Here is a 27,496-nt window from a genome sequence, read left to right on the forward strand (position 1 = left end):
TTTTCCCAGGGCTGAAATGGTTGCCACAAGAGGACGCAAGTTTAAGGTGCTGGGGAGTAGGTACAGAGGAGCTGTCAGGGGTAAGTTTTTTATGCAGAGCGTGGAATGAGCTGCCGGCAACGGTGGTGGAGGCGGATACAAGAGGGTCTTTTAAGAGACTTTTGGATAGGTACATGGAGCTGAAAGAAATAGAGGGCTACAGGTAAGCCTACTAAGTTCTAAGGTAGGGACATGTCTGGCACAACTTTGTGGGCTGAAGGTCCTGTATTGTGCTGTAGGTTTTCTATGTTTCTACGAATATAACAAACTTTTCCCCAGGATAAGAGCTTCTAAAACTAGGGGGCAAAGATTTAGACTGAAAGATTAGCTTTATTTGTCACCTGTACATCACAACGTTGAAACATACTGTGAAATGCATCATCTATGTCAATGACCAACACAGTCCCAGGACGTGCTGGGGGCAGCCCGTAAGTGTTGCCGTGCTTCCAGCACCAGCATCGCATTTCCACAATTTACTAACCCTCAGCAGTACTCCTTTGGAATGCTGGGGGAATCCGGAGATCACAGGGGAAACCCACGCAGTCGTGAGGAAAATGTACAAACTCCTTACAGACAGCCGCAGGAATTGAACCCTGATCTGATCATCACTGGAGCTATAAAGAGAGGAAAGATTTAAAAGGGGACTGAGGGGTAACTTCTGCTCTGCAAAGTGTGGCGAGTGTATGAAATCAGGTGCCAGAGGAAGTGGTTGAGACAGGTCATGTTGCAACATTTAACAGGTACTTGGACATCTTCATGGAGGGGAGTGTCCTGCAGGGATATTCACAAATCACAGGAAACTGGGACCAGCTGGGTGGACAGAACATGATCAGCTTGGGCTCATTTGGTTGAAGAACCTGTATCCATGTCTCTATGACTTAACGAGTCCAAGCTTCCCGACAGCTGTCTCAATGAAAAGGTGCAGCTACTTCAAACCCTCAATAAGGGAAACACATGTAGAAACTGCAAACTGTCATAATCATAATTTAAAACATTATCAATTCCCAGACACTCAAAAAAAATTGATTTGCCTAAATTAGCCTCCGGGTCCAACATATTATTCTCCGTAACTTCCGCCACCTCCAACGGGATCCCACCACTAAGCACATCTTTCCCTCCCCCCCTCTCTGCATTCTGCAGGGATCGCTCCCTACACAACTCCCTTGTCCATTCGTCCCCCCCATCCCTTCCCACTGATCTCCCTCCTGGCACTTATCCGTGTAAGCGGAACAAGTGCTACACATGCCCTTACACTTCCTCCCTTACCACCATTCAGGGCCCCAAACAGTCCTTCCAGGTGAGGCATCACTTCACCTGTGAGTCGACTGGGGTGATATACTGCGTCCGGTGCTCCCGATGTGGCCTTTTATATATTGGCGAGACCTGACGCAGACTGGGAGACCGCTTTGCTGAACATCTACGCTCTGTCCGCCAGAGAAAGCAGGATCTCCCAGTGGCCACACATTTTAATTCCACATCCCATTCCCATTCTGACATGTCTATCCACGGCCTCCTCTACTGTAAAGATGAAGCCACACTCAGGTTGGAGGAACAACACCTTATATTCCGTCTGGGTAGCCTCCAACCTGATGGCATGAACATCGACTTCTCTAACTTCCGCTAAGGCCCCACCTCCCCCTCGTACCCCATCTGTTACTCATTTTTATGCACACATTCTTTCTCTCACTCTCCGTTTTCTCCCTCTCTCCCTCTGACTATACCTCTTGCCCATCCTCTGGGTCACCCCCCCCACCTTGTCTTTCTTCCCGGACCTCCTGTCCCTTGATCCTCTCGTATCCCCTTTTGCCTATCACCTGTCCAGCTCTCGGCTCTATCCCTCCCCCTCCTGTCTTCTCCTATCATTTTGGATCTCCCCCTCCCCCTCCAGCTTTCAAATCCCTTACTCACTCTTCCTTCAGTTAGTCCTGATGAAGGGTCTCGGCCTGAAACGTCGACTGTACCTCTTCCTAGAGATGCTGCCTGGCCTGCTGCGTTCACCAACAACTTTGATGTATGTTGCTTGAATTTCCAGCATCTGCAGAATTCCTGTTGTTATAGGTACACAGATTGATTGTATGTTCATAACGTGATGTGAGGCATTGGAGTGTCTGTTCATAAGGTTACTCTGACAGGAATTGTTGAAGTCGTGGTGGTGGGGGATGTGGAGAGATGGTTAACAGGTGGAAGTGTTGATCAGCCTTACTGCTTGTCCCTGGTGGTCCTGGCATGAATGCTACGTAGCCGCCTCCCTGATGGGAGTGGGACAGTCTATGAACGGGGTGGGTGTGATCCTCCATGATGTTACTGGCACCTTTCTGTATATATGTCCTTGATGGCGGGTAAGCTGGTGCAGGTGATGCATTGGGCAGTTTCGACTAGCCATTGTGGATCTTTCCTGTCCACTGCAGTGCAGTTTCCGTGCCGTGCAGTAAGGTAGTTTATTAGAATCCCCTCCACTGCACATTTGTAGAATGACATGAGCACAGACATGCATAGTCCAGCTCTCCTCTGCCTCCCCAGAAAGCAGAAGCATTGGTGAACTTCCTCGTTTGTGCATCATGTGTTCCGGGACCATGAAAGGTTGTGCAAGATCTGCACTCCCAGGCGTTTGCAACTGCTCGCTGTTTCTGCTGCTGGGCTGCCAATGTAAAAGGGGTGTGAGTTCTCCTGAAGCCGATAACCATCTCCTTTGTCTTGCTGGCATTAAGGAAGAGGTTATTTGTCCAGCACCAGGCTTTGTGCTCTTCCACCTCCTCTCTGTATGCTGCCTCTTCGTTGTTGGTGATGAGCTCGATCCCTGCCGCTATGTCATCGGCGTACTTGATAATGTCATTACTTGAGTGTTTGGCTATTCAGTCATGTGTGATCTGGGTGCACAGCAGTGGGGTCAGCATACAGCCCTGAGGGACACCCGTGTTGAGGATAATGGGACAGAGGAGCAGTTATGCATCCTGTCTATTTGGGGTCTGTTGGTTAGGAAGACCAACGCCCAGATGGTGTATTTAGACTATGGAGTAATAGTTGTTCATGAAGGTCTATGGGACAATAATGTTGAATGCCGGACTGAAAACCAGAAACTGCTTTCTGACAGTTTACTAGGTGTCAGGGACAGATGCATGACAACTTTGCAGCATGCAAAGACATTAGTTAGCTGGTGTGCATGCTTCCTGAATACTCGGCCCGGGATGTTGTCTGGCCTGGCCACCTTACGGGGGTTGACTCTGCAAAGTCCTTCTCACCTATGCTGCTGTAACAGACAGTAGCTGCTCCCCTGGGACAGGGGTGGCTTTCATGGCCGACGTTGTGTTGCATGCCTCAAAGCATGCATGAATGTTGTTAAAATGTCAAGAAGGAAGACGTCACAGGTATAATTGTCGCTGTTTTTCCTTGAGTAGTCAGTAATGCCCTTGGTGTCCAGTCACATATGCTGGGGATTATTATTGGTCAGATGTTCCTGAATTTTTTGAGTGTAGGTGGTCATTGCTTTCTTGATGCCTAAGACGAAAATTCCCCTGGCTGCTCTGGTTCCTTCACCAGACTCGAAGGCAACATACCAGGATTTAGTAGGGAGCACACCTCAGCTTTCAGCCAGGGTTTCTGGTTGGGTTATGAGATAACCATTTTTGAGGTAATGGTCCTCTTGTCTGGTTTATCAAAGTGAACACAGAAATATTAGTATCTCCTACTTCTTTCCAGTGAACCCATGTCATGCATGACTAGAGGAAATCTCATTGAAATTTGAAGTTATAATTGGGTGTGCGCTGCCATTTGCCCACAAATCGGAATCAGAATTAGGTTTAATATCACAGGCATATATCGTGAAATTAGTTGACTTCATGGCAGCAGTACAATGCAATGCATCATAAGAGAAAAAAACTGTGAATTACAGTAAGTATATATATTAAATAGTTAAATTAAATGAGTTGTGCAAAAAGAGAAATAAAAAGGTAGTGAGGTATTGTTCATGATATGGGATGGCAGAGGGGAAGAAGCTATTCCTGAATCATTGCATATGTGCTTTCAGGCTCCTGTACCTACATCCTGATGGTAGCAATGAGAACCTGGTGTCACAGTGGGGGCGCTGATGTCGGACCCAAATGCAAGACACAGACATCGAAGTACAAGGAACAGGACTTGACTAGAGTAGGGACGTGACAGGATACAGACAAGGAGCAAGGACAAGAAAGCAGACTTGGGCTAGGACATAGAAACATAGAAACATAGAAAATAGGTGCAGGAGTAGGCCATTTGGCCCTTCGAGCCTGCACCGCCATTTATTATGATCATGGCTGATCATCCAACTCAGAACCCAGCCTTCCCTCCATACCCCCTGACCCCTGTAGCCACAAGGGCCATATCTAACTTCCTTTTAAACATAGCTAATGAACTGGCCTCAACAGTTTGCTGTGGCAGAGAATTCCACAGATTCACCACTCTCTGTGTGAAGAAGTTTTTCCTAACCTCGGTCCTAAAAGGCTTCCCCTCTATCCTCAAACTGTGACCCCTCGTTCTAGACCTCCCCAACATCGGGAACAATCTTCCCGCATCTAGCCTGTCCAATCCCTTTAGGATCTTATACGTTTCAATCAGATCCCCCCTCAATCTTCTAAATTCCAACGAGTACAAGCCCAGTTCATCCAGTCTTTCTTCATATGAAAGACCTGCCATCCCAGGAATCAATCTGGTGAACCTTCTTTGTACTCCCTCTATGGCAAAGATGTCTTTCCTCAGATTAGGGGACCAAAACTGCACACAATACTCCAGGTGTGGTCTCACCAAGGCCTTGTACAACTGCAGTAGTACCTCCCTGCTCCTGTACTCGAATCCTCTCGCTATAAATGCCAGCATACCGTTCGCCTTTTTCACCGCCTGCTGTACCTGCATGCCCACTTTCAATGACTGGTGTATAATGACACCCAGGTCTCGTTGCACCTCCCCTTTTCCTAATCGGCCACCATTCAGATAATAATCTGTTTTCCTATTTTTGCCACCAAAGTGGATAACTTCACATTTATCCACATTAAATTGCATCTGCCATGAGTTTGCCCACTCACCCAACCTATCCAAGTCACCCTGCATCCTCTTAGCATCCTCCTCACTGCTAACACTGCCACCCAGCTTTGTGTCATCCGCAAACTTGGAGATGCTGCATTTAATTCCCTCATCCAAGTCATTAATATATATTGTAAACAACTGGGGTCCCAGCACTGAGCCTTGCAGTACCCCACTAGTCACCGCCTGCCATTCTGAAAAGGTCCCGTTTATTCCCACATGGAGAAGAAACAGTGAATCCAGACAAGGAGCTATGAACTAGGAGCCTGGGCTTGGGCTCAGAGCCAGAGACTGGACAAGGACCCAGAACGTGGGTCTTGCCTCAGGCTCAAGCCCCAGAACCAGGCAAGGACAAGACATGACTACCGGACAGGAAGTGGCTGCGATCTTGGCTCTTGAGGCTTGAGGCTTGATGCTGGGGTCTTGGCTCTTGAACTTGGAGACAGGCTGGGGTCTTGGCTCTTGAACTTGGAGACAGGCTGGGGTCTTGGCTCTTGAACTTGGAGACAGGCTGGGGTCTTGGCTCTTGAACTTGGAGATAGGTTGGGGTCTTGGCTCTTGAACTTGGAGACAGGTTGGGGTCTTGGCTCTTGAACTTGGAGACAGGCTGGGGTCTTGTCTCTTGAACTTGGAGGCAGGCTGGGATCTTGGCTCTCGAGGCCACAGGCTGGGTTCTTGGCTCTCGAGGCCACAGGCTGGGTTCTTGGCTCTCGAGGCCACAGGCTGGGGTCTTGGCTCTCGAGGCCACAGGCTGGGGTCTTGGGGTCTTGGAATGCTGAAGCTGATAACTCGGAGGCTGGAGCTCAGAGACAAACTGGGAACTGTACATCAACATAGAGCAGGGACTTATCCTTCGAAAAGCCGAGGCTCATCTTTAACATCGACACTAACATGAGACAGGACAGTACATAGACATAAAGCCAGGAGTTATACTTAGACAAGCCAGGACTCAACCTCTCCACACCAAGATGGGACAGTACCATCCATCAGGTAAAGGCAGAATGGCCGGACTTATCCAACAGAGGCAAAGGCAAGAAGAGACAAACACCAAAGAACGACAGACAGTTCCATCTCTGCATTGGGGTTGCTCCAAGTTGCAGTTACGGCCAGCAACCTTGGCTGGCTATGGAAACAGCCGGATCCCTACCTAGCTCAGAGTGGCTGTCGGCCACTCAGTTGGCCCAGGAAACGGCCGAAACCATACTGCAAAGACAGCTCTGACTACTGACAGCAAGGCTCCATGAGGGGATGGCTTCCCAACGCGGCCTAAAGATGGCAAGTGGCCGCTCTAGCCTTCCACCAGCAGATTGCTCCCAGTGGATCTTGACAAGACAAATCAGCCGCCCACACTCGACCCCAAGGCCACTTATATTCCAAGCCCCAAGATGGGAATCAGGTGTCTATGATTAACTCAACCAAACAAGGGACAGCTGGAAGACCCGGAGTCCTGAGTCCACGGACCGGACCGTGAACCGGAATGCAGACTTTACGGACCGGACCGTAACACCCGGATGATAGAGGTCCTTAATGACGGATGCTGCCTTTCTGAAGCATTGCTGTTGAAGATGTCCTGGAAGCTTGGGAGGTTAGTGCCCATGATGGAGCTAACTAAAGGCTGATTTATACTTGTGCGTCAAATATACGCCGTAGGTACCGTATACCCTATGCTGTACCCTACACCGTAGGGTGACGTGCACCTCCTCAAAAATGTAACTTACGTGTTGCGGCGACGCAGACCGCAACAACTGTGATCGGTCCTCTTAGTAGCATCGCATTTCCTCATACGCATTTCCGGTTGCTTTTCTCTGCTATGTCTGTACACTGATGCGAAATAAATGGTTGGAGACGATGAACCAAATCGTCAAATCTACCTGCCAACATCCGCAAGTATTTGAAATGCATTTCCTCGTCCATGTCTCTCACGAAGAAATTCAGCACAGTGGCATAGAAACCCCACCGCCAACTAGTGTCTTGGCAATGAATTGCAGAGCGATGCAGACACAACTACGCATGCTCGCTACAGTGTAGGGCTACGCAAAAGTATAAATCAGGCCTATAGCGTAGCCCGTATGCACAAGTATAAATCAGCCTCAAGTTTACAACTCTCTGCAACTTGTGCAGTAACTCCCTCCCACCCCCATACCAGGCGGTGATGCAGCCAGTTAGAATACTCTCCGCAGTCACATCTGTAGAAATTTTTGAGTGTTTTTGCTGACATACCAAATCTACACAAATTTCTAATGAAACATGTCTTCTTTGCAGCTGCATCGATGTATATTTACAAAGATGCTCTCTGCACTTTTGAACAAGGTTTGTGTGTGTGGAGGAGGAGGAGATATACTGGAAAATCATTCAGACCTGTTCAGATTTACCTTGCCCACATGTGCAAATCGTACTTAAAATTTGATAGCAACACATAACTGTCATTCACATTCAATTTAACAATGTAGAAAGGAAATGCGTTCTGGACAAAAAAAAAACTGTGAAATAGGAATGAATCTTTTGCTATTGCCCTAATAGGCTATTTGGCTGTGAACCAATTATAATTATGCACTATTTCCTCTTGGGCTGTAAATGCATCTCTTCCATTTTTATGAGTTGTTTCAGCTAGTAGTTCTGGTACTCTTGCTTTGTGTGGGAACTATTATGCTATTTATATGCTGAATCATCTCCTTGAGTGAACGTCATAGATTCTTCACTTCTTGAGCCACTTTCAAACCTGCTCAATCCACAAAAATCCTCAACAAATTTGACAGTTTTATTTGGGCTTTTAAAACAGTTATTAACCTTGTAAAATGTCAAACATGATCACATGGGGATCACTGCTACTTAAAGCCTCACCCAGTTTTCACTTGATATTTAATAGTTCCTAATAGTCTTAATCCACATCATTTCCATCTCAGATGTGGCTATTCTAGTGTTTCCCTTCCTAACTTTCTCTGCACTGAATCTATTAGTCATTGATTGCTGGTTTGTAATGGGTCCCAGTCACCCAAAGTCAAAATTTAAAATTCTTTTTCTTAGATTTACATCCTTTTGTACCTTTCAACCCTCCTCTTCTCAGTTACAACAACCTTCAAGGTTGTTGCAACACCATTCCAGGCATCCCACCCTGCAAAAACTCATTTCAGGGAGGTAGCACCATCACTTTGCGGGGGACTCCCGGAACTTCCAGGAGAGGTGGGATGTCTGCCATTCAACCAGCCGATCTATCTCACTCTGTACGCGTCCTCTTCACCATTTGATATTCTACCAACAACACAGTGGTGTGAGAAAATTTGTGAACCCTGTAGAATTTTCTCTATTTCTGCGTAAATATGACCTAAAATGTGGTCAGATCTTCATGTAGGTCCTAAAACTAGATTAAGAGAACCCAATCAAATAAATAGCACAAAAAACATTATGCTTGTTCATTTACTTATTGAGAAAAATGATCCAATATTACATGTATTTGTTGGAAAAAAGTATGTGAACCTCTGGGGTAATGCCTTCTAAAAAAGCTATTTGGAGACAATCAATGAGATGAGATTGGAGGCATGGGTTGAAGTGGTGCAGTGTCCTATAAAAAAAGGCACACAAAGACAAGTTACTGACAGAGCCTGGTCTTCTCAAGAAAGATCTGTTTATGTGCATTATGCCTCGATTAAAACAACTTTCAGATGACCTTTAGAAGAAGAATTGTAGAGATGCATGAAGCTGGAAAAGGCTACGAAAGCATTTCTAAAGACTAAGTGTTCATCTGTCCACAGTAAGATAAATTGTCTACAAATAGAGGAAATTCAGTGCTGTTGCTACTGTCCCTAGGAGTGGGCATCCTGCAAAGATCACAACAAGAGCACAGTGTGCAGTGCTGAAGGGGGTGAAAAAGGAACCCAAGGGTAACAACAAAAGATCTGCAAAAATCTCTAGAACAAGAATGGTGTTGATGGAAGGACACCACGGAGGAAACCACTGCTCTGCAAGAAAAATACATTGCTGGACATCTCAAGTTTGCAAAAGACCACCTGGCTGTTCTACAACACTTCTGGGACAATGTTCTGTGGACAGATGAGACAGAAGTTGAACTTTTAGCCAGAAATGCACATCACTATGTTTGGAGGAAAAGGATTCTGCACACCAACACCAAACTTCATCCCAACTGTGAATCATGGTGGAAGGAGGGTCATGGTTTGGGGCCGCTTTGCTGCCTTAGGGCCTGGACAGCTTGTGATCGTTGAGGAAACAGTGAATTCAAAGTTGTATCAAGACATTTTACAGGAGAATGTCAGGGTAACAGTCCATCACCTGGAGTTTAATAGGAGTTGGATAATGCAATAAGACAAGAACAAATCAAAAACAGAATGGTTTAAAAAGAAGAAAATTTATGTTTTAGAATGGCTGAGTCAAAGTCCTGACCTTAATCCTATAGAAATGTTGTGGAAGGACCTGAAGCAAGCAGTTCATACAAAGAATCCCAGCAACATCCCAGAGTTGAAGCAGATTTGTAAGGAGGAATGACCTGAAATCCCTCCAAGCCGATGTGCGGGATTGATCAATAGATACTGGAAATGTTTGGTTGAATTTATTGCTGTACGGGGGCGGGGGGGGGGGTCACACTGTTTACTGAAAGCAAAGGTTCACATACTTATTTCAATAAATAATTATAATAATGGTTAATTTTTCTCAATAAATAAATGAACAAGTATAATATTTCTGTGTTATTTGTTTAATTGGGTTCTCTATCTAGATTTATGACATAAGAAGATCTGATTACATTTTAGTACATTATTATGCAGAAATAGAGAAAATTCTGCAGGGTTCACAAACTTTCTAGCATCACTGTAGTTGTGTTATTGGCAAATTTATAGATGGCGTTTGACCTGTGCCTTGCTACACGGTCATGGGTGTAGGAAGAGTAGAACAGTGGGGTAAGCACACATCCCTAAGGTACATTAGAGCTGATTGTAAGTGAGGAGGAGATATTATTTCCAATCTGCTCTCACAGTGGTCTCTTGATGAAAAGGTCAAGGATCCAGTTGCAGAGGAAGGCCCAGGTTTTAGAGCTGGTTGATTAGAACTGATGGTATGATTGTGTTGAACACTGAGCTGTAGTCAATAAACAGCAACCTAACATCTCCAGGAGATCCAAGGCCGAGTGGAGAGCCAGTGAGATTGCATCTGCTGTAGACCTATTGTGGCAATAGGCAAACTGCAGTGGGTCCAGGTCCTTGCTTAGGCTGGAGTTAAGTCTGGCTATGACGAACCTCTCAAGCATTTCATCACAGTAGATTTGGGTGCAACTGTACGATAGTCACTGAGGCGGCTCACCCAACTCTTCATGGGCACTTGCACGATTGCTGCTTTTTTGAAGCAGATAGGAACCTCTGACTGCAGCCGTGAATGTCCTTAAACACTCCCACCAGTTGGTTGGCATAGGTTTTAGTCACAGTCATAGTCATAGTCATAGTCATACTTTATTGATCCCGAAGGAAATTGGTTTTTGTTACAGTTGCACCATAAATAGTTAAATAGTAATAAAACAATAAATAATTAAATAGTAATATGTAAATTATGCCAGGAAATAAGTCCAGGACCAGCCTATTGGCTCAGGGTGTCTGACCCTCCAAGGGAGGAGTTGTAAAGTTTGATGGCCACAGGCAGGAATGACTTCCTGTGATGCTCAGTGTTGCATCTGGGTGGAATGAGTCTCTGGCTGAATGTACTCCTGTGCCCAACCAGTCCATTATGTAGTGGATGGGAGACATTGTCCAAGATGGCATGCAACTTGGACAGCATCCTCTTTTCAGACACCATGGTGAGAGAGTCTGGTTCCATCCCCACAACATCACTGGCCTTACAAATGAGTTTGTTGATTCTGTTGGTGTCTGCAACCCTCAGCCTGCTGCCCCAGCACACAACAGCAAACATGATCGCACTGGCCACCACAGACTCGTAGAACATCCTCAGCATCGTCCTGTGTCCTCTGTGTTTTCTGTGTCCTCCCAAAGCAAATGTCTTGCGATGATTGACTCTTGTGAAAGATGTTCTTCAAAACAGTTCACAGGGTCACCAGATGCTGCAGAGGTTCACGCAAGTGTGGTTTTATTCTCTCTCCCAAAGCATACATAAAAGGCTTTGATTTCGTCTGGGAGTGAAGTATCAGAGCACTCACAATGTTAGGTTTTGCAATGTAGGAAGTAATAGCATGCAAATCACGCCAAAGCTGACGTGCATTGAATCCATCTCTAACTTTAATCAGAATTGTTTTTTGATTATAGAAGACTGAAATTGTGAGCATTGTTAAGGGAAATCTCCATTACAGTAGCAGCCATAGAAGTCTAGCTGTTATTGTCAATTAGAGTTGGGAACACAACAAAAGGTTTTGAACAGAACAGTGTAACTGGACATGGTAGCAGTTTTTAAGGAGAGAGATATCAATAGTGGGTAGGGTTCACAGATAAAGAATGAATAAGTATTTGAGAAAATGAATATCGACTTGTGGACATTGGAACTCACAAATAGTAGCAGTAGTCAAGTAAAATGTTCTACAGGGTTGTCTAATGGTGAGTCCTCAGGTAGCTGTAGAGCCTGATGTTACATGCTCAAGGAGATCTGTTTTTTTTGTGAGAATGATGTAATAGTCTTTTGGCGGTCACCTGATGTGATTTTCCCGCCGATGTGAGGTCACGTGATGACACGTGCCCCCATGACTATATAAGGGTCGACAGAGGCGACGCAGTTAATTTTTGAGTTTGTAGATTTCCAGGTAGAACGTGTTGTGCCTCCGTTTCTGTTGCGTGTTTGTTTTTGTGACGCAGTTTCATTTTTAAAATGGAGGGTGCGTTCTCTTATAAAATATAGTATATTATTCGACCGGAAATTTGTGGCTGGATGTGCCAATTTACTCAATTCCAACAGTTGAAGGGGGAGTGAAGAATTCATCGAAGTTACAGGATCGAGAGGAGTCAGCATCGTTTGGCAGTTTAATAAAGAATCGACCTTATTAAATCTCCGTTGGAGGAGTAGCTACCTGCATCGAGATAACTGTTGCCAGAAAGAGCAATGAGTTCATGCAAAAAGGTGCTCTCTAAAAAGAATTTGAGGTCAGTCGATTTAAACTGTTTATTTTCGGCATCGTGAATCCTGTGGACAGAACCAGCAGTAAAGGTGCGTCTGTGAAGAAATCTTTCTCCAGAGAAGTCTCTCCCAATTGAATGTGTAAAATTGTTGGACTTCCGAAGTTATCGCTTTAAGAACTGTTTTCACATTTAACGCTTTAAGAACCAGAGCCGAGTGGAGTTGGTGAATGGCTGCGTACCTGTTAACCTCTGGTTAAAGTTTTCCTTTGTTGTTTTTTCCTTATCGTTTATACGTGTTTAATAAATGTTTGGTTGTTTTTATATAACCTGTCCCAATTAATATTCATTGTTGCCGGTTACGTAACACTGATCCATACGTAGGTGTTAGGAGAGCAAGAGTGAACAAGAGAGGATCCTTTTTTTTTCTCAAATAAGAGATACAGAAGAAAGAGAAATTTTAACATTCCAGCGAGGCATTGAATTGAATTGACTTTATGACTTACATCCTTCATATACATGAGGAATAAAAATCTTTACGTTACATCTCTGTCTAAATGTTCAATATGCAACTTATAGTAATTTATAATAATTAGTATGTACAACAGGACAGTCAATATAACATAGAAATACAGTTGCGTCAGTATGAATTAAGCAGTTTGATGGCATGCGAATCTAGTCAGAGAGTGTCTTGAGTACAATGAAACTAGGTTTATGATTAAGCTAGCATGAGCAAGCTTGGGTTTTTTTCTTTGGAGTGAAAGAGGATGAAAGGTGACCTGATGGAGCTGTACAAGATGATAAGAGGCATAGACCGAGTAGATAGCCAGAGATTATTTCCCCAGGGTAATATGAGGGGTGTAGATTGGTGAGTCCATGGAGTGCCTTGCCAGGGGTGGTGGTAGAGGCAGATATGCAAGGGACATTTAAGAAACTCTGGGTTAGGTACATGGATGATAGAAAAATAGAGGGAAGGATTAGATTGATTTTAGAGCAGGTTAAAATGTCAGCACAACATCGTGGGCTGAAGGGCCTACACTGGGCTGCAGTATTGTGCGTTCTGTGTTTTTAAACTCGCCTTCATTGAAAAAATACCATGGGACTTCTTACTGAATCTCTCATCCAAAAAAATAGAAAAGAGGCGTGGATACTTTTTTTAAGAAACGGACATGGCTAAACTGTATTAAAAGCATTTTAGTGTTGGTTTACTGCACGAATGAAAGTGGTGTGAAAACCCGACATCCGCTTTGCTTACAAAGCACTATTAGATTTCAAACACCACATAGTCACTCCCACCTTTGCTCTGGCCAAGTTAAGTCTGAAGTCTTTTGCATCTGATGCACCATCAATAACTCCAAAAGACTGGAAGTAGAGTAAATACTGAAAAGCTTTTATTAGCAGGAAAATGTGATCTCCGGCATGCTGAGAGTCTGCCCCCGGACTGAGAGGAGGAGCCATGGCCCAGTCGCCTTTATTCAGGGGTCTGTGGGAGGAACCACAGGAGCAGTCAGCAGAGGGGCGTGTCCGGACAAGTAACCCAGTTACAGCATATAAATATGGTTTACCACATTCAGCCCTCCTTTTTTTAAAAGGAGTCCCACGGGGTGAAGTGACTGACAATATTTAAAACAAGTATATTTACAGGTCAAGTCTTTCAGGCGGTCAAGTCCATTGCTGTGATCTACGTAGTACCGGTGGTAATTGCACTGGGGAAGGCGGTTGTGCTGGCTCTGGCCTGACTTGAGGTATCAGCACGTTAGCCATTGGTAATCCTTCGTGCGTGTGCGTCGCGCCCAGTATGGGAGTGCCGTGTGGTGTTTGTGTAGGGCTTGGAGTGCGTGGTGTCTCGTGGGTATATATATTGGTGGACACGGGGCTAACAGTCACCATGGAGTGTTCAGGGTAGGGGCCCGGTGCTCCTGCGGGCGCCAGGTCGCGGATAGAGACCATGTCCTCCCACCCATCAGGTAAAACCACATAGGCATACTGAGGATTCGCATGAAGTAAGTGAACCCTCTCGACCGTTGGGGAGTATTTATTGCTTCTTGCTTGTTTCCAGAGCAGCACTGGCTCTGGGGACGTCAGCCAAGTCGGTAGGGTGGTTCCAGTGGTCGATTTTCTGGGAAAAGAAAAGAGCCGCTCATGAGGGGTGGCATTGGTGGCTGTGCATAACAGGGAGCAGATGGAGTGGAATGCCTCGGGAAGGACCTCCTGCCAGCGGGAGACCAGCAGTCCCTTTGACCTGAGGACTAAGAGTGTGGCTTTCCACACTGTGCCAATCTCCTTCTCCACCCGTCCATTCCCCCGGGGATTATAGCTCGTGGTCCTACTAGTTGCAATTCCCCTAGCCAGCAGGTATTGGCGCAGCTCGTCACTCATAAACGAGGACCCTCTGTCACTGTGGATATAGCATGGGTTTTCGAACAGAGTGAAGAGTTTGCGCAGGGCTTTTATAGCTGACGTGGTGGTGGTATCGGGGCAGGGGATGGCGAAGGGGAACCGCGAGTACTCATTGATAACGTTAAGAAAGCACACATTGTAGTCGGTGGAGGGAAGGGGGCCCTTAAAGTCAACACTCAGTCGCTCAAAGGGGCGAGTGGCCTTGATGAGTTGTGCCTTTTTGGGTCGGTAGAAGTGCGGTTTGCACTCTGCACAGACTTGGCAGTCCCTGGTCATCGTCTTGATATCCTCAAGGGAGTAAAGCAGGTTCCGGGCTTTCACCAAGTGGAAAAGCCGGGTGACCCCCGGGTGGCAAAGATCTACATGTAGGGTGTATAGCTGATCGATCTGCACGCTGGCGCATGTTCCCCGGGATAGGGCATTGGAGGGCTCATTGAGCTTCCCAGGCCTGTACATGATGTCATAGTTGAAGGTGGAGAGTTCGATTCTCCACCTCAGAATTTTATCATTTTTGATTTTGCCCCGCTGTTGGTTACTAAACATGAATGCGACTGAGCGCTGGTCAGTCAGCAGGGTGAACTTTTTGCTGACGAGATAGTGCCTCCAGTGCCTAACAGCTTCCACTATGGCCTGGGCCTCTTTCTCCACTGCGGAATGCTGAATTTCAGGGTCTTGAAGGGTACGGGAGAAGAACGCCACCGGTCTTCCTGCCTGGTTGAGGGTAGCAGCCAGTGCAAAGTCAGAGGCGTCCCTCTCCATTTGGAAGGGGATGGACTCATCCACCGCATGCATTGCTGCTTTGGCAATGTCCCCTTTTATGCGGCTGAAGGCTGTGCGGGCCTCTGCTGACGGGGGGAATGTGGTGGACTTGACTGGGGGTGGGCCTTGTCTGCATAGTTAGAGACCCACTGGGCGTAATATGAAAAGAAGCCCAGGCACCTTTTGAGGGCTCTGAGGGTGTTGGGAAGAGAGAGTTCCAACAGGGATCGCATACGGTCGGGGTCAGGGCCAATGACTCTGTTCTCCACAACACACCCAAGGATAGCAAGTTGGGTGGTTCCGAACACACACTTGTCCTTGTTATAGGTGAGATTGAAAGCTTTGGCTGCTTGGAGAAATTTTTGGAGGTTGTTGTCGTGATCCTGCCAGTCGTGACCGCAGATGGTGATGTTATCCAGATATGGGAACGTGGCCTTCAGTTGGCACTGGTCCACCATCCGGTCCATTGGCCTCTGGAAGACAGATACACCATTCGTGACAGCCAAGGGGACGCGCAGGAATTGATAAAGCCTGCCGTCTGCCTCGAAGGCAGTGTAAGGGCAGTCCTCCCAGCGGATGGGGAGCTGACGCTAAGCGGATTTTAGGTCTATGGTCGAGTACACCTTGTACTGTGCTATCTGATTGACTATATCTGCGATGCGGGGAAGAGGGTACGTGTCGAGCTGCTATAGTCCACGACCATCCTATTTTTCTCCCCGTTCTGAACAACGACCACCTGCGCCCTCCAAGGACTTGTGCTTGCCTCAATGACCCCCTCCCTGAGCAGCCGCTGCACCTCCAATTTAATGAAAGCTCTGTCCCCCGCGCTGTACCTCCTGCTTTTAACTGCCACAGGTTTACAGTCGGGGGTCAGGCTGGCGAACAGCGGTGGGGGAGGGATCTTGAGGGTGGAGAGGCCGCTAGTGGTGTCGGTAGTGTGGCTGTTGGCATGGTGTTGGGTGGGATGTGCGGGTCGGTGTGTGTGGGTGGTCAGTAGCGGGGTATGTGATGTATTCCTACAAAATTGAGGATTTCCGACAGTGATTGGTGGGAGGGGCCCATCATATCCCATTGTCACGCTTTTCAGGTGGCTCTGGAAGTTGAGTCCCAATAGCACAGGGGCACACAGTTGAGGCATGACCAGTAATGTAAAGTCTCAATATTCTGTGCCCTGCACCACTAGCGTCGCTACACAACCCCCCCTGGATGTCTGTTGTATGCGACCCGGAAGCCATGGTGACCCTCTGACTTACTGGCCGTATCGCAAGTCCGCAATGCTGCACCGTGTCCGGGTGGATAAAACTCTCCGGGCTGCCTGTGTCAAACAGGCAGCTTGTCCTAGGCCCCTCCACCAGGATGTCCATCATTGACCTTGCGAGCTGGTGGGGAGCACTTTGGTCGAGGGTCACAGAGGCCAGGGTTGAGTCGCTGTCTTGGTCCGGCGCGGTGGGGTGCCCCGTGAGCACCTGTTGGTCGTAGGCGGTGGGAGGTGGTGCTGACCAAGATGGCCGCCCCCATGTCTCGCACGTGGTGGCAGCGTGCAGGGAAGATGGCGGCAGGCAAGATGGTGACCCCCAAGTCTCGCATGTGGTGGCAACGTGCAGGGAAGATGGCAGCAGGCAAGATGGCGGCAGGCAAGATGGCGACCCCCACGTCTCGCACGTGGCGCTGCTCAATCCCGCTCGCGGTTTGGACTTACAGACCTTGCCGAAGTGGCCCTTCTTTTCCATGGCTGGAGCAGGTAGCTTCTCCAGGCGAGCAGTGTTTCTGGGGGTGCTTCTTGAGTCTGCAGAAGTAGCACTTCGCGGACTCGCGACTGGCAGCAGCCGAGGTCGATAGGCCGGCGGGTTGCGGGGTCTGCGGCACCCACAAGGCCATCGGGGGGATCGCGTGCCGGAAGAGCCTTAGAGTTGTGCAGAGCGGCCTCCAGCATGTCAGCCAGCTCAATTGCCGAATGTAAGGTAAGATCAGCTTTTTCCAGCAGCCGCTGGTGCACATACACTGACCTGGTCTCTGTGATGAAGGTATCTCTTACCAGGAGCTCCGCATGTTGTTCTGCTGTCAGTTCTTGGCAGCTGCAGGTCCGCACAAGTGTCTGTAGTGCCCGGATAAACTCAGCACTCGATACCCCGGGCCGCTGTTGCCATGTCACGAAGTGATGCCGCACGTAGACGGTGTTTACTGGCCACAGGTATTGTCCTTTGAGGGCGCTCATCATGCCGTCATAGCTCGGCTGGTCTCTGATCATCGAGTAGACCCATGGACTGACCCTGGAGAGGAGAACTCTCCGCTTCGTGGCGGACTCGGTCACTTCAATCTCCTCCAGGTATGATTCGAAGCAGGCCAGCCAGAGTTCGAAAGCGTTTCCAGCTTCAGGTGTTTGCGGGTCGAGGTCTAACTTGTCAGGTCTCAGAACGTGTTCCATGCTTTAAAATTACTGCTAATTAAATTGACGCACCATCAATAACTCCAAAAGACTGGAAGTAGGGTAAGTACTGAAAGGCTTTTATTAGCAGTAAAATGTGACCTCCAGCATGCTGAGAGTCTGCCCCTGGACTGAGAGGAGGAGCCAAGGCCTAGTCGCCTTTATTCAGGGGTCTGTGGGAGGAGCCACAGGGGCAGTCAGCAGAGAGGCGTGTCCGGACAAGTAACCCAGTTACAACATATAAATATGGTTTACCACAGCATCGTTAGCACATTAATTGTTAGTTGCTTAAGCTCCCTTGTGTTTCACCCTGATGCTGCAATTATCAATCAATTTTCTGAGTTTTTCTTCTCTACTTAATCATAAAAGGTCACTCTTTAGGAGATTTCCAAGCTACAGTTTCATGCTTGAAAGAGGAAGACATCATGCCAGTTCTTGTGAACCTCACCTGGAATAAAATCATAGGATAAAGGAGCAGGTTCAGGCCATTTGACCTGTAGATTTTAAAAGCATAGGAATGTCTCATTCTGTGGTCTGGGAGAAAGTAAATAACCAATTTACTCGTCATCTGCTTCCACACTATCTGTCCTTCACTAAAAAGTTCAACCAACATCCTTAGCCACAGGTCCATCAAGCAATGGTCAGTATGGAAAGTCCTGCCAATACTGCGGGATATGAACTCGATGGATAGTGTGGGGTGTTTCCTTATCATTCCCAATGTGCACTGATCCAGGGATGACTGCATGGGGACAGGATGGTCACTCACCTCTTTGCTGGCTGTGGGTTCACAAAGAGGGTATGGAGAAAGATGCAAGGGTCCTTGTCATGGTTCATCCCGACCAGTTGCGAATCAGAGCATGGTCATTACCGCAGAGACTGTTTTTAAGCCCAAGATCCCCTACCTCGACCTCAGTGAAAGGCAGGATCTACCTACTAAATCGTTTAGAGAAAAACAGCTCAGATTGTACTTCCATTTTGAGGCCTTTTATTTGGGCAAATTGTATTTGAATTACACAAAATACTTTTGTCAAACTTTCAAATTAATTCAAATAAGAAAACACTGTAACTAGCATATCAAACAGGTCATAGCTGTCTTTCTTTAAGAATATTACAATACTTCAGACCTTTAATTCTAAGTTTCATTATTTAATTTTATTTCAACACGAAAAATAAATGAATAAACATTGACTGTTGCACTCAGTGTGATGACTGGGGCTGTATACTTTCTGCTAGTTCCCTGAAATTTGGCTCATAACTACAGCCAGCCAGTCTGAGATGCCGATGACCTCGAGATGACACCAAGATCATTTTTTCTCTTGGTGGTGTATGTACAGATCCTGGCTTGGGTACTGCAAGAAAGTGCTGCGCAAGAAATTGTCAGCAAGGAAGTGCTGAGATGCTGGTTGATGGACCAACTTCCCACTGAAGTCTTGAGGGCTTGATTCATTGTTTGTACGAATCATTCAGCAAGGCTATTAGTGACAGGCTGATATAGTGCTAACTTGATGTGATGAATACCATTTGCTTCCCTAAGTGTCTTGAACTCTTTATACAGGAACTGTGGGCCATTGTCACTCACAAGCTGTTAAGCCCAAAATGGCTAAGAACAAAATGTAGCCTCTCAGCGCATTTTTCAGATGTAGCACTCTTCATGATGACAACCTTGGGCCATTTGCTGTGTGTATCCACCGTGACCAAGAACATATGGCCTTTTGTAGGCCTGCAAAATCTCTGCCATGGTTCTTCAAGCTATTCCCATGAATGTTAAGGAGCAAGTTGAGGAACGTTTCTTACTTGCTGACAATGTGGGCATGCTTTGGCCTTCTCTTCACCAGAAGTAGTTGCGTGTGATTTCTTTCATGCACACTACATCAGTGTCCTGTATGTAGCTTATCGAATTGCTTTCTTAATGGTGGAAGGACGACACCACGATAGCCCCAGAGTAAACACTCTGTTTGGACTGTGAGCTCCTTTTGTCAAGCCTGGTAAATTTTTCAATTCCAAGGTTGACTCTCCTTTTCATTCATGAGTTACCATGTCCACTACTGTAGATAGAACAGGGTCAGTATGCTTCCTGATGCGCCTCAGTTATCAGAGCTGGAGGTACTTCGTTGAAATAAAAGATCTCTTTTAGAGATGGCTCTGGGACTGTAACAAGTAAGGGAAGTCTGGATAGTTTATTAGCATTCAAATAGTGCTCAGCCTTCCTGTACTTTATATCGTACTGATGTACAGATAGTAACAGAGCCCAACATTGCATGTGGAACAAAAAGTGATGTCAAGGAGCGATGATCTCTCAGTAGTGTAAATCTCAGACCAAAGAGGAACTGGTGGAATTTCTTAATTTCAAAAACAACTGAGTGCTTCCCACTCAATCTGAGGATGATGACTTTCTGCCTTGCTTAATGTTCTTGGTGCGAAAGTGATTGGATGCTCTTCACCTGACGGCATGATGTGCGAGATAACTGCTCCCAGACCACAGAGTGATGAGTCACAGGCTAACTGTATGGGCAATGATGGGTTAAAGTGTGCTAGTGCTTCAGTTTGTGACAAAGCTGGTTTGGCCTTTCCTAAAAGCCTCTTCCCAGTGGTCCATCTACTGCCAGTGTGTTGATTTACTGTATTTAAAGTCTCATGAAGTGGTTTCAGCATGCTAGCTTGGTTAGGAATAAACTTTACATAGTGCGAATAAACTATAGTTGGGCTTCCAGCCAGGTACAGGTATTGATTATAATCAACGTTTCTTTTCCAAAAACACTTTATTCAGAAATATTACAAAATAAAGTTATTTACATAACAAAAAAAACATTCGTTGACTCCCAGTCCTTATTCAATAAATAAAGTTATTTACAATAAAATTATGCGTTGACTGTCAGTCCATATTCAAATGAAAGATGTTTACAATAAATCGTTTGTTGAGCCTCAAACCTTAGTCAAGAATTAAGACTTAATTACAATAAAATTACTAACACTAAAAAACCGGCGTTGGCTGTAATTCCTTTTCCAAAGTTATAGTTCCAGCCACTCCTGGGGCACCATGTTGATTCATCTATCCACACCGCTGATGAGGGTATTCTCCTCCCCACCCGACCCCTCCCACTCCCACGGGTGAAGAACCTTAAACTGTGGTCCTTCCCCACCGGGCCTTCGCGGTGGCCGCACCAAGTTTGAGTGCGTCCCTCAGCACGTACTCCTGCAGGTGAGAATGTGCCAGTCAGCAGCATTTATTCACGGACATCTCCATGAGCTGGTAGACCACCAAGTTTCGGGCAGACCAAAGCACGTCCTTCACCAAATTGATGATCTGCCAGCAACACCGGATGCTTGTCTCCGTGTTTGTCCCCGGGAACAGCCTGTAGATCACGGAGTCCTCGGTAACACAGCTGCTGGGTATGAATCTTAACACAGTCCCTTCCATCCTCCTCCACACCTTCTTCATGAACCCACAGTGTGCAAAGAGGTGAGTCACCAACTCTACCCCATTACAGTCCTCCCGTGGGCAACGGGGTGTGGAGGCGCCGTTCCGGGCATACAGAAGGGATCTGACTGGGAGGACCCTTCTCACTGCCAGCCAGGCAACGTCTTTGTGCCTGTTGGTGAGATCTGGCGATGAGGCAATTTGCCGGATATACTGGACAGTCTGCTCAGGGAAGCACCCTACTGAGTCCATTTCATCCGTCTCCTGCAGTGCCTGCAGGATATTCTGTGTCAACCACTTCCTGATGGCCCTGTGGTCAAAGGCATTGGCCTGGAAGAACTTTTCTACAAAGGACAGGTATAAAGGCAATGACCAGCTGACAGGGGTGTTGCATGGGAAAGAGGCCAGACCCATCCTTCGTAGCCAGGGCAACAGGTAGAACCCTATCACATAGTGGTACTTTGTGCCCACATATCTGGGATCCACGCACAGCCTGATGCAGCCACACACGAAGCTGGCCATCAGAGTGAGGGCGACACTGGGGACGTTCTTGCCCCCATTATCCAGGGACTTGTGCATGGTGGTCCATCTGACCCACTCCATCTTGGATCCCCAGACGAATCTGAAGACAGCTCGGGTGATTTCCGAGCTGTAGGAGCAGGGGACAGGCCACACCTGCGCCAAGTACAGCAGCCCTGAGAGCACCTCACACTTGATGATCAGGTTCTTGCCCGTTATGGATAGGGAGTGCCCTCCCCACAGTCCCAGTTTCTGTTTCACCTTGGCAGTCCGCTCCTGCCAGTTCTTGTTGCACGCCTCCGCCCCTCCGAACCAGATCCCCAACACCTTCACGTGGTCAGACCTGATGGTGAAGGGGACGCTGGATCAGTTGGGCCAGTTGACCCTGGCCCCCGACGGTAGCTCAAACTGTTCGCAGATGCCAATCAACCTGCGAACTGACCTTGGATCAGAGCAGAAGACGGTGATGTCGTCCACGTACAGGGAGGTTTTCACTTGGGTCCCTCCACTGCCTGGCAGCATCACCCCTCTTATGCCCTTATCCCTCCTGATGGCTTCGGCAAAGGGTTCAATGCATCACTTAAAAAAGACAAGGGAGAGGGGGCAGCCCTGCCTGACTCCAGACCTGATGGGGAAGCTGTCTGTTTCCCACCTGTTGACCTGGACTGCACTATGGATGTCTGTGTAGAGCAGTCTGATCCAATTCCGGATTCCCTCCCCAAATCCCATTTTGGAGAGCATGTCCGCCATGTACGTGTGCGATATCCTGTCGAAGGCTTTCTCCTGGTCCAAGCTGACCAGGCAGGCGTTCACTCCGCTGTCCTGCACGTAGGTGATGGTGTCCTTCAGTAGCACCAGGCTGTCTGAGATCATCCTGCCCGGTACAGCACAGGTTTGGTCCGGGTGGATCACCTGTCCCAGAGCAGACTTGACCCTGTTGGCGATAACCTTCGACAGGATCTTGTAATCCACATTCAGGAGAGAGATGGGTCTCCAATTCCTAATATCCTCCCTTTCCCCCTTCCGCTTGTAGATGAGGATGATGATGCCCTTCCTCATTGACTCTGACATGCTGCCGGCCAGAAGCATAATGTTGTACACTTCCAGCAGGTCTGGGCCCATCCAGTTCCATAGAGCCGAGTACAACTCAGCCGGTAAGCCGTCGCTTCCGGGAGTCTTACCCGACCCAAAGGAACAGATGGAGCCTGTCAGCTCGTCCAGGGTCAGTGGCTGATCCAGACTCTCCCGCTTGCCGTCGTCTAAGACCTGCGTGATAGACGACAGGAAGTTGCGGGAGGTTGTGGATTCTGTGGCCTTTTCGTCGTACAGACCGGCATAGAAGCACTTGCAGATCCTCAGTATGTCGGTCTGCGAGGACGCGACTGAGCCGTCCTCTTCCTTAAGGTTGTGGATCACAGAGCTCCCCCTGTGCACCTTCTGGAAGAAGAAGCGTGAGCACGTCTCGTCCTGCTCCACGGTTTGGACCCTTGATCGGAAGATGATCTTGGAGGATTCGGCGGCGAGGTTATGGGCTTGCCAGCCCTTCACCTCTCGCAATTCCTCCCTGACATCCACCCCCTTCGACTGCAGAAGGAGGAGTTGCTGCAACTCTGACTGGAGTTTATACAGTTCCCTTCGCTCCTGCCTTGCTTTCTGGATACCCTTGCGGATGAAGAACCTCTTGATGTTCTCTTGATGTTCTCCTTGGTGGCTTCCCACCAGTGAACCAGGGAATCAAAGAAGGCTTCCAATATTCTCCAACCTGTGCACTCCTTCTCCAGTTCCTTAATGTTCTCTGGGGTCAGCAGCTTTATGTTCAGCTTCCACATCCCCCTGCCTGCCTTCCGGTCCACCCGTAAGTGACAGGTGGCTCTCAGAAGGCGATGGTCAGAGATGAACACCGGCGTGACGTCGGTGGATCTGACCGTGAGGGACTCTGAGAGGAAGAGGAAGTCGATCCGGGAGCGGGCTGAGCCGTCCGATCGTGTCCAGGTGGCTTGTGGCTGTGCTCCACCTGTGGGGGTGCCAAAGGCGTCGCGCAGCTTGGCTGACTTCACCGTTTCCACCAGGAGTCTGGAGGTATCGTCCAGCCGGCCGTTGGCACTGCCGGGTCCTCCAGCCACATCAATGGTGCAGTTGAAGTCTCCGGCCAGAACGACCGGCCGGGACGTCACCAGCAGCTGTGGGAGCTGCTCGAAGACGGCCAGCCGCTCGCTCCGCACGGGGGAGGCGGACACGCTGATCAGCCGGAGCGGAGTGCCCCGGTATTTGACGTCTGCTACCAGGAGGCGCCCCGCAACCACCTCTTTAACTTGGGTGATTGAGAAGTTGCCTCCCCGCAGCAGAATCCCCAGGCCGGAAGCGCGACCATCGTTGCCCCCCGACCACACAGACAAACCCTGGGACCACCACCGTGACCACCTTCGATAGCTCCTGAGGTGCGGCAGACCGCACTCCTGGAGGAAGTTCACGTCGGCATTCACAATGTTCAAAACTGGAGCGCGCTGACGCAACGCCCAGTACTCTTCACACTGCGAACGTTTAAGGACACCAGTTTAAGGTCCATCACCGTTTATAAATCCTCGTCTTCTCCTTCACCGTCTGGAGCCCTCATGCCCACAGTCCTGGTGAAGTCTTCCACCTGCTGATGGCTCAGGTACTGCTGGTAGTCCTCGCCAGGGAGGGGCATTACCGGTTTGGCACCAAGAGGAACCTCCGGGGCTGCCTCTCCAGCCTGCTGCAGGCCACCACAAGTATTACTGCTCCCGGATTCCCGGAGCTGAGGGACTCTGCTGATCTCCACCTCCTGCGACTGGGGGGTGGCTAGCAGACCTTCACTCTTCCCATGACTCTCCTCCGCCCGATTAACCCGCCTCTTCCTCTGTCGGGGTTTCTGGCCACCCCCAGCGCCCTCCTCCTCAGAGGAAGTTAGGTGCCCAGAGGATGTGTGAAACTCTACCGCTCTTTTTTTAGAGCTCTCCAATTGCTCTGCCCTTTGTCTTTTTGGCGGTGCCTTCTGGGTCTTTTTTCGTTTTGTGAACAAACTCCAGTTTCCCCCTTCCCCCTCAGCTCTCAACGTTTCGATGACAAACTCTCCTACCTTCATCAGGGATGATGTCTGGGTATGTCTAGTCTGGTGGTATTTATACTCCCATAGTCCATCCCTCCTGATTGGTTAGTCCTCATCCAATCAGATTTCCACTCTCCCACCTTGTTTACAATCAAATTCCAGTGCTTACTTAGAATGAGACCTTCGTCTTTGTTAAAGTTCTTTTCCTCCAGTTTTATTTCAATGGCTTCCTTTACCAGGCTGTCCCAAAAGCCATTGGCGCAGCACGGTAGTTTGTGATATCGAAATCAGTCCTATGACCATTGTGAATGCAACGTTCTGCTACTGCCGATTTCTCTGGGTAACCCAAACGGATACACATCCTGTGCTCCTTGATGCAGGTTTCGACTGTGTGTCCCGTCTGGCTGATATACGCTGCTCTGCATTCCATTTACAGGGGGTCCTGTAAATACCAGCCGACCTGAGTCCCAGATCATCTTTGACCCGTATAAGCTGTGATTTGAGTTTCGTTATGGATTTGTATAAGGCATTAATCCAATAAATCTTCAGGATCCTGACGATCCTTGCAGGGACTGTGGAAATATAGGGAAGACAGCTGGTAATGATCCTCTTCATTGTTAGGTTTCTTCAACTGGTTTTTCCATCAACCCTTTTAAAGGCCCGATTGATTTCCTTCATCTTGTAGCCATTCTGTAGGAATGTCATATGTAAATCGTCTTAATTCCTCAGAGAAACTCTCCAAGTCCAATAAAATTTTTGCATAATTAAAGTAGAAAGAATTGCTCTACATTGGGAGGCATGATGGTGTCTGTTATTGTTGAGCTATAAGTCTGTGTGAGTGGGTTTCTGATGTCCCAAGCTACTCTCCAGTCTCCGTCGTATTAGAACGTCCAGGAATGGGAGGCAACCATTTTTCTCCTACACCATTGTAAATTGAATGTTTGGATGTATACTATTCAGATAGTCGTGGAACTGTTGGAGAGCCTGGAGTCCATGAGGCCACATTACGAAGGTGTCATTGACATATCTGAAGAAGCATTTGGGACGTATTGTCGATGAACTCAGAGACCTCTCTTCAAGGTCCTCCATGTAGAAATTAGCAACAGCCGGTGACAAGGACGATCCCACGGCCACTCCGTCCATTTGTTCATAGAGGAAGTACTTTCCCTTATACAGGAAGTACTCAATAGAAGGGTGTGCTCAAAAAGGTCAATGGTACCCTTATCAAACCTTGAGCACAGGAGGACCAAGCTGTCCTCAATGCGAACTCTCTTGAACAGGGACACCACATCAAAACTGACCATTATGCCCTCTGGGTTCAGGTGGTTGTTGGTTGTCATTTAAATGAAATTGGTCGAATTCATGATATGATGCTGATAGCCCCCAACAAAGGGAGACAGCTTGGTCATTAGATGCTTAGCAAGGTAGTAAGATCCTTTTTGCATAGTATGTTAGTAATCCTAAGAAAGATCTTAAATGACTTACATTCTGTTGTGATAAATTCTCCATGATTGCCTTTACCTTTGATGGTGCCTTGCGAAGCCCTGAGTTGTCAATCGCATGGCCTAAATATCCAGCTGAAGATCAAAAGAACTCATATATGTCTTTCCGGACCCTTAACCAATTTAACTTAAGTCTTTGTCGTGTGACACCCAGGTTTGTAGGTGCTTATGCTCATTTTCCCCAGTGAATCATCTAAACAGCATTGCAGCCCTGTCAACCAGCTCGGGGTCTGGTTCATTGCTTGCTGAGAAAGTGTGGGAGCTGAGATGGTGCCAAGTGGAAGGCTTTGGTACCTGAACAGTCCTTTGTGAGGTACTATGGTCAACAGTTCCTGTGACTCTGACTTAACATGCATCTGCAAATACATTTGACACAAGTCAATCTTGCTAAATGTCCGTCCTCCGGCCAATCCTGCAAAAAGATCATCGATGAGGAAAAGAAGGTATTGTTCAGCTGTAACAACCAGTTACTTGAAGTCTCCACAAAATTTGGTGTTGGGTACGTGGCCAAGTGGTTATCTTCTAGTTATCTTAAGGTCGCTAGTTTGAGCCTCAGCTGTGGCAACGTGTTTGTGCCTCAGCTGTGGCAACGTGTTTGTGCCCTTGAGCAAGGCACTTAATCACACATTGCTCTACTCTGTGCTAGGAGTGGCGCCCCACACAGACTTCCAATCTGTGCCTTGTAAGGCATGAAAATGCCCGACGCAGGCCTCTCATGGTCTGAGTCCACATTCCTTCCTTCCTTCCTCTACAAAACCTTAAAAACCATTCCATTTTAGAATGGAAGCCATTCGAGGTGCCCATTTACTTACAAACACTGGTTCAAATTATTTACTCTGGAACAGTCTTTCCAGGTCAGCCTCTACCTTTGGTTTGAGGGCATATAGAACAGCTATTGCCTTCAGGCAAGTGGGTGTTGTGTTGGGTTTAACAGCCAGTTCTCTATTGAATACTTCAGCATATTTTTCCAATACCTCTTGTAGACCAGTGCTCCCAGCAATCAAGTATCAAAAAGTCAGTTGGTACTTTTTGAACTTGGGAAGATGCATTTAATAGCTGTGCTTCTTTTGCTACCATCTCATTTGCCTTCTGTAATGTTAGTTTGTCTTCCGTAAGCAAAATTTTCTCAATTGCCTCACTACGTAGACCACATACGAGTCTATCACATACTGTCATTCAGCAACTGCCCAAGATCACAGTGTTCAGACAATTGCTTCAGCACCACCACAGACTGTGAAATAGACTCCCCCCGCTCCT

The sequence above is a fragment of the Mobula hypostoma genome, chromosome 7 (genome assembly GCF_963921235.1).
Source record: "Mobula hypostoma chromosome 7, sMobHyp1.1, whole genome shotgun sequence".
Classification (NCBI taxonomy): Eukaryota; Metazoa; Chordata; class Chondrichthyes; order Myliobatiformes; family Myliobatidae; genus Mobula; species Mobula hypostoma.